Below are 16,334 nucleotides of genomic sequence, written 5' to 3'. Positions count from 1 at the left end.
CCTTTTCCACCACAGAACTAGCACTATTTTACATCTCATTTGAAGCAACCCTCATTCCCACCCTAATCTTAATCACCCGATGGGGGAACCAACCAGAACGCCTAAGCGCTGGCATCTACCTGCTATTCTACACGCCAGTAAGCTCTCTACCCCTGCTAATCACAATCATACACCTATACGTGAAAATTGGCACCCTGCACCTGCCAACCCTACAACTAACCCACCCAACCCTATCCACCTCATGGACAGGAATACTATCAGGTCTAGCACTGCTCATAGCATTCATAGTAAAAGCCCCACTATACGGCCTACACCTCTGACTGCCAAAAGCCCACGTAGAAGCACCCATCGCAGGCTCAATACTCCTCGCCGCCCTACTACTAAAGCTAGGAGGATACGGAATTATACGAGTCACTCTATTTATGGGCCCACTGTCCAACCTCCTGCACTACCCCTTCCTAACCCTGGCCCTATGAGGCGCCCTAATGACTAGCTCAATCTGCCTACGACAGACAGACCTAAAATCACTAATCGCTTATTCATCCGTTAGCCACATAGGCCTAGTTATCGCCGCAGGAATAATCCAAACCCACTGATCATTCTCAGGGGCAATGATCCTAATAATTTCCCATGGACTAACTTCCTCCATACTATTCTGCCTAGCCAACACAAACTATGAACGTACGCACAGCCGAATTCTACTACTCACACGAGGCCTACAACCTCTCCTACCACTCATAGCTACCTGATGATTGCTGGCCAATCTAACAAACATAGCCTTACCCCCAACAACAAACCTCATAGCAGAGCTAACCATTATAATCACCTTATTCAACTGATCTGCCTTCACGATCATCCTAACAGGAATCGCAACCCTACTAACCGCCTCCTACACCTTATTCATACTACTAATGACCCAACGAGGCTCAATCCCCTCCCACATCACATCTATGCAAAACTCAACCACGCGAGAACACCTGCTCATAACACTCCACATTATCCCAATATTCCTCCTAATCCTCAAACCCGAACTGATCTCCGGAATCCCCTCATGCAAGTATAGTTTAAACCAAACATTAGACTGTGATTCTAAGAATAGAAGTTCAAACCTTCTTACCTGCCGAGGGGAGGGTTTAACCAACAAGAGCTGCTAACTCTTACATCTGAGCCTAAAACCTCAGCCCCCTTACTTTTAAAGGATAACAGCAATCCACTGGTCTTAGGAACCACCCATCTTGGTGCAAATCCAAGTAAAAGTAGTGAACCCCACACTACTAATCAACTCCCTCACACTACTCACGCTGACAATCCTCCTAACCCCAATCATCCTGCCATTTCTATTTAAAAACTTTAAAAACACCCCACAAGCCACCACCCGCGCTGTTAAAACCGCATTCCTAATTAGCCTAGCCCCTACAACCGCATTCATCTACTCGGGAGTAGAATCTGTCACCTGCCACTGGGAGTGAAAATTCATTATAAACTTTAAAATCCCCCTGAGCCTAAAAATAGACCAATACTCAATAACATTTCTTCCAATCGCCCTATTTGTAACATGATCAATCCTACAATTCGCCATATGATACATGGCCTCAGAGCCATACGTAACAAAATTTTTCACCTACCTACTGACATTCCTAGTCGCCATACTCCTCCTAACAACCGCAAACAACATATTCCTCCTATTCGTAGGCTGGGAAGGAGTACGAATCACGTCCTTCCTTCTCATCGGCTGATGACAAGGCCCAGCAGATGCCAACACCGCCGCCCTACGAGCCGTAATCTACAACCGAATCGGAGACATCGGACTGATCCTGAGCATAGCATGACTAGCTTCAACATTCAACACCTGAGAGATCCAACAAGCCGTACACCCCCACCAAACCCCAATCCTCCCCCTCATAGGATTAATCCTCGCAGCCGCAGGAAAATCCGCCCAATTTGGACTCCACCCATGACTGCCCGCAGCAATAGAAGGCCCCACCCCAGTATCAGCCCTACTGCACTCCAGTACCATAGTAGTAGCCGGAATCTTCCTGCTCATCCGCATGCACCCCCTGCTAGCCACCAACCAGACAGCCCTAACTGCCTGCCTATGCCTAGGTGCTCTATCAACCCTATTCGCTGCCACATGCGCCCTAACCCAAAATGACATCAAAAAAATCATTGCTTTCTCAACATCCAGCCAACTAGGACTAATAATAGTCACTATCGGACTAAACCTCCCACAACTAGCCTTCCTACACATCTCAACCCATGCCTTCTTTAAAGCCATACTATTCCTATGCTCAGGGTCTATCATCCACAACCTAAACGGAGAACAAGATATCCGAAAGATAGGAGGCCTACAGAAAATACTCCCAGTCACTACTTCCTGCCTAACCATCGGAAACCTGGCGCTGATAGGAACCCCATTCCTAGCTGGATTCTACTCAAAAGACCTCATCATCGAAAGCTTAAACACATCATACCTAAATACTTGAGCCCTACTCCTAACCCTTATAGCCACAGCATTCACCGCAACCTACAGCATCCGCATAACCATCCTAGTCCAAGCTGGACAAACCCGAATCCCCCCAATAGTATCAATAAACGAAAACAACCCACTAATCACCGCCCCCCTAACCCGACTCGCCCTAGGCAGCATTACAGCAGGAATAATCATTACCTCTTTCATCACACCAACCAAAACCCCCCCAATAACCATACCCCTTATCACCAAAACCGCTGCCATCCTCATAACAATCCTAGGAATCATCCTAGCCCTAGAACTATCGAACATAACACACACCCTCACTCACCCCAAACCAACCCCCCTCATAAACTTCTCCTCTGCATTAGGGTACTTCAACCCCCTAGTACACCGATTCTTCTCCAAAAACCTACTAGAAAAGGGACAAAACATTGCCCTACACTTGATCGACCTCTCCTGACTCAAAAAAATAGGGCCAGAGGGCCTTGCTGAACTACAAGTAGCCGCAAGCAAAGCCGCAACCTCAATACACACAGGGCTAATTAAGGCCTACCTAGGATCCTTCGCCCTCTCCATCCTGGTAATAATCCTAATAACACACAGACTCACTAATGGCCCCTAACATCCGCAAATCCCATCCCCTACTAAAAATAATCAACAACTCCCTAATCGACCTACCCGCCCCCTCCAACATCTCTGCCTGATGAAACTTCGGCTCCCTTCTAGCCATCTGCTTAGCCACACAAATCCTAACAGGCCTGCTACTAGCCATACACTACACCGCAGACACTTCACTCGCCTTCTCCTCAGTAGCTCACACATGCCGAGACGTCCAGTACGGATGGCTCATCCGCAACCTCCACGCCAACGGTGCTTCGCTCTTCTTTATCTGCATCTACTTACACATCGGACGAGGCCTCTACTACGGCTCCTACCTATACAAAGAAACCTGAAACACAGGAGTAATCCTCCTACTCACCCTAATAGCAACTGCCTTCGTAGGGTATGTCCTACCATGAGGACAAATGTCATTCTGAGGGGCCACCGTAATCACCAACCTATTCTCAGCCATCCCGTACATTGGGCAAACTCTAGTAGAATGAGCCTGAGGAGGATTCTCAGTAGACAATCCAACCTTAACCCGATTCTTCGCCATCCACTTCCTACTGCCCTTCCTAATTGCAGGAATCACCCTAGTCCACCTAACCTTCCTACACGAATCAGGCTCAAATAACCCACTAGGAATCGTATCAGACTGCGACAAAATCCCATTCCACCCATACTTCTCCATTAAAGACAGCTTAGGGCTTACCCTAATAATCACCCCTCTAATAGCACTAGCCCTATTTTCACCGAACCTCCTGGTTCTTGGAATCCTAGTTGGGAGTGGTTGGCCACATGAGATGTACAGGATTTTTACCTGTGATTTAGTCTTGACAAGGCTATGTAATTGGTTTACTAACGTCTCATAAGAAAGAAGCATGAGCGGTTAATGCAGTTGGCTTGAAACCCATCCCCAGTGGTGCAAGTGCACTCTCTGAACTCACTGCAGAGCATCCCCAGTGGTGCCAGTGCACTCTGTGGACTCACTGCACTTCATCCCCAGTGGTGCCAGTGCACTCTCTGGACTCACTGCACTGCATTCCCAGTGGTGCCAGTGCAATCTCTGGACTCACTGCAGTGCATCCCCAGTGGTGCCAGTGCACTCTCTGGACTCACTGCAGTGCATCCCCAGTGGTGCCAGTGCACTCTCTGGACTCACTGCAGTGCATCCCCAGTGGTGCCAGTGCACTCTCTGGACTCACTGCAGTGCATCCCCAGTGGTGCCACTGCACTCTCTGGACTCACTGCACTGCATCCCCAGTGGTGCCAGTGCGCTCTCTGGAGTCACAGCACTGCATCCCCAGTGGTGCCAGTGCAATCTCTGGACTCACTGCACTGCATCCCCAGTGGTGCCAGTGCACTCTCTGGACTCACTGAAGTGCATCCCCATTGGTGCCATTGCACTCTCTGCACTCACTGCACTGCATCCCCAGTGGTGCCAGTGCACTCACTGGACTGACTGCACTGCATCCCCAGTGGTGCCAGTGCGCTCTCCGGAGTCACAGCACTGCATCCCCAGTGGTGCCAGTACACTCACTGGACACACTGTACTGCATCACAGGTGGTGCCAGTGCACGCTCTGCACTCACTGCACAGCATCCCCAGTGGTGCCAGTGCATTCACTGGACTCACTGGACTGCATCACCAGTGGTGCCAGTGCACTCTCTGGACTCACTGCAGTGCATCCCCAGTGGTGCCAGTGCACTCTCTGGACTCACCGCACTGCATGTCCAGTGGTGCCAGTGCACTCTCTGCACTCACTGCACTGCATCCCCAGTGGTGCCAGTGCACTCACTGGACTCACTGCAGTGCATTCCCTCTGGTGCCAGTGCACTCTCTGGACTAACTGCAGTGCATCCCCAGTGGTGCCAGTGCGCTCTCTGGACTCACTGCAGTGCATCCCCAGTGGTGCCAGTGCACTCTCTGGTCTCACTGCACTGCATCCCCAGTGGTGCCAGTGCAGTCTCTGGACTCACTGCACTACATCCCCAGTGGTGCCAGCGCACTGTCTGGACTCACTGCAGTGCATCCCCAGTGGTGTCAGTGCACTCTCTGGACTCACTGTACTGCACCCCCAGTGGTACCAGTGCACTCACTGGACTGACTGCACTGCATCCCCAGTGGTGCCAGTGTGCTCTCTGGAGTCACAGCACTGCATCCCCAGTGGTGCCAGTGCACTCACTGGACTCACTGCACTGCATCACAGGTGGTGCCAGTGCACGCTCTGCACTCACTGCACAGCATCCCCAGTGGTGCCAGTGCACTCTCTGGACTCACTGTACTGCACCCCCAGTGGTACCAGTGCACTCACTGGACTGACTGCACTGCATCCCCAGTGGTGCCAGTGCGCTCTCCGGAGTCACAGCACTGCATCCCCAGTGGTGCCAGTACACTCACTGGACACACTGTACTGCATCACAGGTGGTGCCAGTGCACGCTCTGCACTCACTGCACAGCATCCCCAGTGGTGCCAGTGCATTCACTGGACTCACTGGACTGCATCACCAGTGGTGCCAGTGCACTCTCTGGACTCACTGCAGTGCATCCCCAGTGGTGCCAGTGCACTCTCTGGACTCACCGTACTGCATGTCCAGTGGTGCCAGTGCACTCTCTGCACTCACTGCACTGCATCCCCAGTGGTGCCAGAGCACTCTCTGGACTCACTGCAGTGCATCCCCAGTGGTGCCAGAGCACTCTCTGGACTCACTGCACTGCATCCCCAGTGGTGCCAGTGCACTCTCTGGACTCACTGCACTGCATCCCCAGTGGTGTCAGTGCACTCTCTGGACTCACTGAAGTGCATCCCCATTGGTGCCATTGCACTCTCTGCACTCACTGCACTGCATCCCCAGTGGTGCCAGTGCACTCACTGGACTGACTGCACTGCATCCCCAGTGGTGCCAGTGCGCTCTCCGGAGTCACAGCACTGCATCCCCAGTGGTGCCAGTACACTCACTGGACACACTGTACTGCATCACAGGTGGTGCCAGTGCACGCTCTGCACTCACTGCACAGCATCCCCAGTGGTGCCAGTGCATTCACTGGACTCACTGGACTGCATCACCAGTGGTGCCAGTGCACTCTCTGGACTCACTGCAGTGCATCCCCAGTGGTGCCAGTGCACTCTCTGGACTCACCGCACTGCATGTCCAGTGGTGCCAGTGCACTCTCTGGACTCACTGCAGTGCATCCCCAGTGGTGCCAGTGCACTCACTGGACTCACTGCAGTGCATTCCCTCTGGTGCCAGTGCACTCTCTGGACTAACTGCAGTGCATCCCCAGTGGTGCCAGTGCGCTCTCTGGACTCACTGCAGTGCATCCCCAGTGGTGCCAGTGCACTCTCTGGTCTCACTGCACTGCATCCCCAGTGGTGCCAGTGCAGTCTCTGGACTCACTGCACTGCATCCCCAGTGGTGCCAGCGCACTGTCTGGACTCACTGCAGTGCATCCCCAGTGGTGTCAGTGCACTCTCTGGACTCACTGTACTGCACCCCCAGTGGTACCAGTGCACTCACTGGACTGACTGCACTGCATCCCCAGTGGTGCCAGTGTGCTCTCTGGAGTCACAGCACTGCATCCCCAGTGGTGCCAGTGCACTCACTGGACTCACTGCACTGCATCACAGGTGGTGCCAGTGCACTCTCTGGACTCACTGCAGTGAATCCCCGGTGGTGCCAGTGTACTCTCTGGAGTCACTGCACTGCATCCCCAGTGGTGCCAGTGCACTCACTGGACTCACTGGACTGCATCCCCAGTGGTGCCAGTGAACTCTCTGGACTCACTGCACTGCATCCCCAGTGGTGCCAGAGCACTCTCTGGACTCACTGCAGTGCATCCCCAGTGGTGCCAGAGCACTCTCTGGACTCACTGCACTGCATCCCCAGTGGTGCCAGTGCACTCTCTGGACTCACTACACTGCATCCCCAGTGGTGTCAGTGCACTCTCTGGACTCACTGAAGTGCATCCCCAGTTGTGCCAGTGCACTCTCTGGACTCAATGCACTGCATCCCCAGTGGTGCCAGTGCACTCTCTGGACTCAGTGCACTGCATCCCCAGTGGTGCCAGTGCAATCTCTGGACTCACTGTAGTGCATCCCCAGTGGTGCCATTGCACTCTCTGGACTCACTGCAGTGCATCCCCAGTGGTGCCAGTGCACTCTCTGGACTCACTGCACTGCAGCCCCGGTGGTGCCAGTGCAATCTCTGGACTCACTGCACGGCATCCCCAGTGGTGCCAGTGCACTCTCTGGACTCACTGCACTGCATCCCCAGTTTTGCCAGCGAAGTCTTTGGACTCACTGCACTGCATCCCCAGTGGTGCCAGTGCACTCTCTGGAGTCACTGAAGTGCATCCCCAGTGGTGCCAGTGCACTCTCTGGACTCAGTGCACTGCATCCCCAGTGGTGCCAGTGCAATCTCTGGACTCACTGCACTGCATCCCCAGTGGTGCCAGTGCACTCTCTGGACTCACTGCAGTGCATCCCCAGTGGTGCCAGTGCACTCTCTGGACTCACTGCACTGCAGCCCCGGTGGTGCCAGTGCACTCTCTGGACTCACTGCACTGCATGCCCAGTGGTGCCAGTGCACTCTCTGGAGTCACTGAAGTGCATCCCCAGTGGTGCCAGTGCACTCTCTGGACTCACTGCAGTGCATCCCCAGTGGTGCCAGTGCACTCTCTGGACTCACTGCACTGCATGCCCAGTGGTGCCAGTGCACTCTCTGGAGTCACTGAAGTGCATCCCCAGTGGTGCCAGTGCACTCTCTGGACTCACTGCAGTGCATCCACAGTGGTGCCAGTGCACTCTCTGGACTCACTGCACTGCATCCCCAGTGTTCACAGTGCACTCTCTGCACTCACTACACTGCATCCCCAGTGGTGCCAGTGCACTCTCTGGACTCACTGCACTGCATCCCCAGTGGTGCCAGTGCACTCTGTGGACTCACTGCACTGCATCCCCAGTGGTGTCAGTGCACTCTCTGGACTCACTGCACTGCATCCCCAGTGGTGCCAGTGCACTCTCTGGACTCACTGCACTGCATCCCCAGTGGAGCCCGTGCACTCTCTGGACTCATTGAAGTGCATCCCCAGTGGTGCCAGTGCACTCTCTGGACTCACTGAAGTGCATTCTCAGTGGTGCCAGTGCACTCTCTGGACTCACTGCACTGCATCCCCAGTGGTGCCAGTACACTCACAGGACTGACTGCACTGCATCCCCAGTGGAGCCAGTGCGCTCTCTGGACTCACTGCACTGCATCCCCATTGGTGCCAGTGCATTCTCTGGACTCACCGCACTGCACCCTGAGTGGTGCCAGTGCACTCTCTGGACTCACTGCAGTGCATCCCCAGTGGTGCCAGTGCACTCTCTGGACTCACTGTACTGCATCCCCAGTGTTGCCAGTGCACTCTCTGGAGTAACTGCAGTGCATCCCCGGTGGTGCCAAAGCACTCTCTGGACTCCGGGCACCGCATCCCCAGTGGTGCCAGTGCACTCTCTGGGCTCACTGCAGTGCATCCCCAGTGGTGCCAGTGCACTCTCTTGACTCACTGCACTGCACCCCAGTGGTGCCAGTGTACTCACTGGACTCACTGCACTGCATTCCCCAGTGGTGCTAGTGCACTCTCTGGACTCACTGCAGTGCATCCCCAGTGGTGCCAGTGCACTCTCTGGACTCACTGAAGTGCATTCTCAGTGGTTCCAGTGCACTCTGTGGACTCACTGCAGTGCATCCCCAGTGGTGCCAGTGCACTCTCTGGACTCACTGCAGTGCATCCCCAGTGGTGCCAGTGCACTCTCTCGAGTCACTGCACTGCATCCCCAGTGCTGCCAGTGCACTCTCTGGACTCACTGCACTGCATCCCCAGTGGTGCCAGTGCACTCTCTGGACTCACTGCAGTGCATCCCCAGTGGTGCCAGTGCACTCTCTGGACTCACTGCACTGCATCCCCAGTGGTGCCAGTGCACTCTCTCGAATCACTGCACTACATCCCCAGTGGTGCCAGTGCGCTCACTGGACTCACTGTACTGCATCATCAGTGGTGCCAGTGCACTCTCTGGAGTGACTGCAGTGCATCCCCAGTGGTGCCAGTGCACTCTCTGGACTCACTGCACTGCATCCCAAGTTGTACCAGTGCACTCTCTGGACTCACTGCACTGCATCCCCAGTGGTGCCAGTGCACTCTCTCGAGTCACTGCACTACATCCCCAGTGGTGCCAGTGCACTCACTGGACTCACTGTACTGCATTCCCAGTGGTGCTAGTGCACTCTCTGGACTCACTGCAGTGCATCCCCAGTGGTGCCAGTGCACTCTTTGGACTCACTGAAGTGCATTCTCAGTGGTGCCAGTGCACTCTCTGGACTCACTGCACTGCATCCCCAGTGGTGCCAGTGCACTCTCTGGACTCACTGAAGTGCATTCTCAGTGGTGCCAGTGCACTCTCTGGACTCACTGCAGTGCATCCCCAGTGGTGCCAGTGCACTCTCTGCACTCACTGCACTGCATCCCCAGTGGTGCCAGTGCACTCTCTGGACTCACTGCACTGCATCCCCAGTGCTGCCTGTGCACTCTCTGGACTCACTGCACTGCATCCCCAGTGGTGCCAGTGCACTCTCTGGACTCACTGCACTGCATCCCCAGTGGTGCCAGTGCACTCTCTGGACTCACTGCACTGCAACCCCAGTGGTGCCAGTGCACTCTCTGGACTCACTGCACTGCATCCCCAGTATTGCCAGTGCACTCTCTGGACTCACTGCACTGCATCCCCTGTGGTGCCAGTGAACTCTCTGGACTCACTTCAGTGCATCCCCAGTGGTGCCAGAGCACTCTCTGGACTCACTGCACTGCATCCCCAGTGGTGCCAGTGCACTCTCTGGACTCACTGCACTGCAGCCCCAGTGGTGCCAGTGCACTCTCTGGACTCACTGCACTGCATCCCCAGTATTGCCAGTGCACTCTCTGGACTCACTGCACTGCATCCCCAGTGCTGCCAGTGCACTCTCTGGACTCACTGCACTGCATCCCCAGTGGTGCCACTGCACTCTCTGGACTCACTGCAGTGCATCCCCAGTGGTGCCAGTGCACTCTCTGGACTCACTGCAGTGCATCTCCACTGCTGACAGTGCACTCTCTGGACTCACAGCAGTGCATCCCCAGTGGTGCCAGTGCACTCTCTGGACTCACTGCACTGCATCCCCAGTGGTGCCAATGCACTCTCTGGACTCACTGCACTGCATCCCCAGTGGTGCCAGTGCACTCTCTGGACTCACTGCACTGCATCCCAAGTGGTGCCAGTGCACTCTCTGGACTCACTGCACTGCATCCCCAGTGGTGCCAGTGCACTCTCTCGAATCACTGCACTACATCCCCAGTGGTGCCAGTGCGCTCACTGGACTCACTGTACTGCATCATCAGTGGTGCCAGTGCACTCTCTGGAGTGACTGCACTGCATCCCCAGTGGTGCCAGTGCACTCTCTGGACTCACTGCACTGCATCCCAAGTTGTACCAGTGCACTCTCTGGACTCACTGCACTGCATCCCCAGTGGTGCCAGTGCACTCTTTGGACTCACTGAAGTGCATTCTCAGTGGTGCCAGTGCACTCTATGGACTCACTGCACTGCATCCCCAGTGGTGCCAGTGCACTCTCTGGACTCACTGAAGTGCATTCTCAGTGGTGCCAGTGCACTCTCTGGACTCACTGAAGTGCATTCTCAGTGGTGCCAGTGCACTCTCTGGACTCACTGCAGTGCATCCCCAGTGGTGCCAGTACACTCACTTTACTCACTGCACTGCATCCCCAGTGGTGCCAGTGCACTCTCTGGACTCACTGCAGTGCATCCCCAGTGGTGCCAGTGCACTCTCTGGACTCACTGCACTGCATCCCCAGTGCTGCCTGTGCACTCTCTGGACTCACTGCACTGCATCCCCAGTGGTGCCAGTGCAATCTCTGGACTCACTGCACTGCATCCCCAGTGGTGCCAGTGCACTCTCTGGACTCACTGCACTGCAACCCCAGTGTTGCCAGTGCACTCTCTGGACTCACTGCACTGCATCCCCAGTATTGCCAGTGCACTCTCTGGACTCACTGCACTGCATTCCCTGTGGTGCCAGTGCACTCTCTGGACTCACTTCAGTGCATCGCCAGTGGTGCCAGAGCACTCTCTGGACTCACTGCACTGCATCCCCAGTGGTGCCAGTGCACTCTCTGGACTCACTGCACTGCAGCCCCAGTGGTGCCAGTGCACTCTCTGGACTCACTGCACTGCATCCCCAGTATTGCCAGTGCACTCTCTGGACTCACTGCACTGCATCCCCAGTGCTGCCAGTGCACTCTCTGGACTCACTGCACTGCATCCCCAGTGGTGCCACTGCACTCTCTGGACTCACTGCACTGCATGTCCAGTGGTGCCAGTGCACTCTCTGCACTCACTGCACTGCATCCCCAGTGGTGCCAGTGCACTCACTGGACTCACTGCAGTGCATTCCCTCTGGTGCCAGTGCACTCTCTGGACTCACTGCACTGCATCCCCAGTGGTGCCAGTGCACTCTCTGGACTCACTGCAGTGCATCCCCAGTGGTGCCAGTGCACTCTCTGGACTCACTGCAGTGCATCTCCAGTGGTGCCAGTGCACTCTCTGGACTCACTGCAGTGCATCCCCACTGCTGCCAGTGCACTCTCTGGACTCACTGCACTGCATCCCCAGTGGTGCCAGAGCACTCTCTGGACTCACTGCACTGCATCCTCTGTGCTGCCAGTGCACTCTCTGGACTCACTGCACTGCATCCCCAGTGGTGCCAGTGCACTCTCTGGACTCACTGTACTGCATCCCCAGTGGAGCGCGTGCACTCTCTGGACTCACTGAAGTGCATCCCCAGTGGTGCCAGTGCACTCTCTGGACTCACTGCACTGCATCCCCAGTGGTGCTAGTGCACTCTGTGGACTCACTGCAGTGCATCCCCAGTGGTGCCAGTGCACTCTCTGGACTCACTGAAGGGCATTCTCAGTGGTGCCAGTGCACTCTCTGGACTCACTGCAGTGCATCCCCAGTGGTGCCAGTACACTCACTGGACTGACTGCACTGCATCCCCAGTGGTGCCAGTGCACTCTCTGGTCTCACCGCACTGCATCCCCAGTGGTGCCAGTGCACTCTCTGGACTCACTGCAATGCATCCCCAGTGGTGCCAGTGCACTCTGTGGACTCACTGCACTGCATCCCCAGTGGTGCCAGAGCACTCTCTGGACTCACTGCAGTGCATCCCCAGTGGTGCCAGTGCACTCTCTGGACTCACTGCACTGCATCCCAAGTGGTGCCAGTGCACTCTCTGGACTCACTGCAGTGCATCTACACTGCTGCCAGTGCACTCTCTGGACTCACAGCAGTGCATCCCCAATGGTGCCAGTGCACTCTCTGGACTCACTGCACTGCATCCCCAGTAGCGCCAATGCACTCTCTGGACTCACTGCACTGCATCCCCAGTGGTGCCAGTGCACTCTCTGGACTCACTGCACTGCATCCCAAGTGGTGCCAGTGCACTCTCTGGACTCACTGCACTGCATCCCCAGTGGTGCCAGTGCACTCTCTCGAATCACTGCACTACATCCCCAGTGGTGCCAGTGCGCTCACTGGACTCACTGTACTGCATCATCAGTGGTGCCAGTGCACTCTCTGGAGTGACTGCAGTGCATCCCCAGTGGTGCCAGTGCACTCTCTGGACTCACTGCACTGCATCCCCAGTGGTGCCAATGCACTCTCTGGACTCACTGCACTGCATCCCCAGTGGTGCTAGTGCAATCACTGGATTCACTGCACTGCATCCCAAGTTGTACCAGTGCACTCTCTGGACTCACTGCACTGCATCCCCAGTGGTGCCAGTGCACTCTCTCGAGTCACTGCACTACATCCCCAGTGGTGCCAGTGCACTCACTGGACTCACTGTACTGCATTCCCAGTAGTGCTAGTGCACTCTCTGGACTCACTGCAGTGCATCCCCAGTGGTGCCAGTGCACTCTTTGGACTCACTGAAGTGCATTCTCAGTGGTGCCAGTGTACTCTCTGGACTCACTGCACTGCATCCCCAGTGGTGCCAGTGCACTCTCTGGACTCACTGAAGTGCATTCTCAGTGGTGCCAGTGCACTCTCTGGACTCACTGCAGTGCATCCCCAGTGGTGCCAGTACACTCACTGGACTCACTGCACTGCATCCCCAGTGGTGCCAGTGCACTCTCTGGACTCACTGCACTGCATCCCCAGTGGTGCCAGTGCACTCTCTGGACTCACTGCACTGCATCCCCAGTGCTGCCTGTGCACTCTCTGGACTCACTGCACTGCATCCCCAGTGGTGCCAGTGCAATCTCTGGACTCACTGCACTGCATCCCCAGTGGTGCCAGTGCACACTCTGGACTCACTGCACTGCATCCCCAGTGGTGCCAGTGCACTCTCTGGACTCACTGCACTGCATCCCCAGTGGTGCCAGTGCACTCTCTGGACTCACTGCACTGCAACCCCAGTGTTGCCAGTGCACTCTCTGGACTCACTGCACTGCATCCCCAGTATTGCCAGTGCACTCTCTGGACTCACTGCACTGCACCCCAGTATTGCCAGTGCACTCTCTGGACTCACTGCACTGCATCCCCAGTGGTGCCAGTGCACTCTCTGGACTCACTGCACTGCATCCCCAGTGGTGCCACTGCACTCTCTGGACTCACTGCACTGCATGTCCAGTGGTGCCAGTGCACTCACTGGACTCACTGCAGTGCATTCCCTCTGGTGCCAGTGCACTCTCTGGACTCACTGCAGTGCATCCCCAGTGGTGCCAGTGCACTCTCTGGACTCACTGCAGGGCATCCCCAGTGGTGCCAGTGCACTCTCTGGACTCACTGCAGTGCATCACCAGTGGTGCCAGTGCACTCTCTGGACTCACTGCAGTGCATCCCCAGTGGTGCCAGTGCACTCTCTGGACTCACTGCAGTGCATCCCCAGTGGTGTCAGTGCACTCTCTGGACTCACTGCACTGCATCCCCAGTGGTGCCAGAGCACTCTCTGGACTCACTGCACTGCATCATCTGTGCTGCCAGTGCACTCTCTGGACTCACTGCACTGCATCCCCAGTGGTGCCAGTGCACTCTCTGGACTCACTGTACTGCATCCCCAGTGGAGCGCGTGCACTCTCTGGACTCACTGAAGTGCATCCCCAGTGGTGCCAGTGCACTCTCTGGACTCACTGCACTGCATCCCCAGTGGTGCTAGTGCACTCTGTGGACTCACTGCAGTGCATCCCCAGTGGTGCCAGTGCACTCTCTGGACTCACTGAAGGGCATTCTCAGTGGTGCCAGTGCACTCTCTGGACTCACTGCAGTGCATCCCCAGTGGTGCCAGTACACTCACCAGACTGACTGCACTGCAACCCCACTGGTGCCAGTGCACTCTCTGGTCTCACCGCACCGCATCCCCAGTGGTGCCAGTGCACTCTCTGGAGTAACTGCAGTGCATCACCAGTGGTGCCAGTGCACTCTCTGGACTCACTGCACTGCATCCCCAGTGGTGCCAGTGCACTCTCTGGACTCACTGCACTGCATCCCCAGTGGTGCCAGAGCACTCTCTGGACTCACTGCAGTGCATCCCCAGTGGTGCCAGTGCACTCTCTGCACTCACTGCAGTGCATCCCCAGTGGTGCCAGTGCACTCTCTGGACTCACTGCACTGCATCCCCAGTGGTGCCAGTGCACTCTCTGGACTCCCGGCACCGCATCCCCAGTGGTGCCAGTGCACTCTCTGGGCTCACTGCAGTGCATCCCCAGTGGTGCCAGTGCACTCTCTGGACTCACTGCACTGCATCCCCAGTGTTGCCAGTGCACTCACTGGATTCACTGCACTGCATCCCCAGTGGTGCTAGTGCACTCTCTGGACTCACTGCACTGCATCCCCAGTGGTACCAGTGCACTCTCTGGACTCACTGAAGTGCATTCTCAGTGGTGCCAGTGCACTCTGTGGACTCACTGCAGTGCATCCCCAGTGGTGCCAGTGCGCTCTCTGGACTCACTACAGTGCATCCCCTTGGTGCCAGTGCACTCTCTGGACTCACTGCACTGCATCCCCAGTGGTGCCAGTGCACTCTCTGGACTCACTGCACTGCATCCCCAGTGGTGCCAGTGCACTCTCTGGACTCACGGCACTGCAGCCCCAGTGGTGCCAGTGCACTCTCTGGACTCACTGCACTGCATCCCCAGTGGTACGAGTGCACTCTGTGGACTCACTGCAGTGCATCCCCAGTGGTGCCAGTGCACTCTGTGGACTCACTGCACTGCATCCCCAGTGGTGCCAATGCACTCTCTGGACTCACTGCACTGCATCCCCAGTGGTGCCAGTGCACTCTCTGGACTCACTGAAGTGCATCCCCAGTGGTGCCAGTGCACTCTCTGGAGTCACTGCACTGCATCCCCAGTGGTGCTAGTGCCTTCTGTGGACTCACTGCAGTGCATCCCCAGTGGTGCCAGTGCACTCTCTGGACTCACTGAAGGGCATTCTCAGTGGTGCCAGTGCACTCTCTGGACTCACTGCAGTGCATCCCCAGTGGTGCCAGTACACTCACTGGACTCACTGCACTGCATCCCCAGTGGTGCCAGTGCACTCTCTGGACTCACCGCACCGCATCCCCAGTGGTGCCAGTGCACTCTCTGGACTCACTGCAGTGCATCACCAGTGGTGCCAGTGCACTCTCTGGACTCACTGCACTGCATCCCCAGTGGTGCCAGTGCACTCTCTGGACTCACTGCACTGCATCCCCAGTGGTGCCAGTGCACTCTCTGGACTCACTGCACTGCATCCCCAGTGGTGCCAGTGCACTCTCTCGAGTCACTGCAGTGCATCCCCAGTGGTGCCAGTGCACTCACTGGACTCACTGTACTGCATTCCCAGTGGTGCTAGTGCACTCTCTGGACTCACTGCAGTGCATCCCCAGTGGTGCCAGTGCACTCTTTGGACTCACTGAAGTGCATTCTCAGTGGTGCCAGTGTACTCTCTGGACTCACTGCACTGCATCCCCAGTGGTGCCAGTGCACTCTCTGGACTCACTGCACTGCAGCCCCAGTGGTGCCAGTGCACTCTCTGGACTCACTGCACTGCATCCCCAGTATTGCCAGTGCACTCTCTGGACTCACTGCACTGCATCCCCAGTGCTGCCAGTGCACTCTCTGGACTCACTGCACTGCATCCCCAGTGGTGCCACTGCACTCTCTGGACTCACTGCACTGCATGTCCAGTG

The sequence above is a fragment of the Anser brachyrhynchus genome, assembly GCF_964034855.1.
Source record: "Anser brachyrhynchus genome assembly, contig: SCAFFOLD_92, whole genome shotgun sequence".
Taxonomy (NCBI): Eukaryota; Metazoa; Chordata; class Aves; order Anseriformes; family Anatidae; genus Anser; species Anser brachyrhynchus.
The sequence above is the reverse complement of the archived record's forward strand: the minus strand, read 5'-3'. Positions refer to the sequence as shown.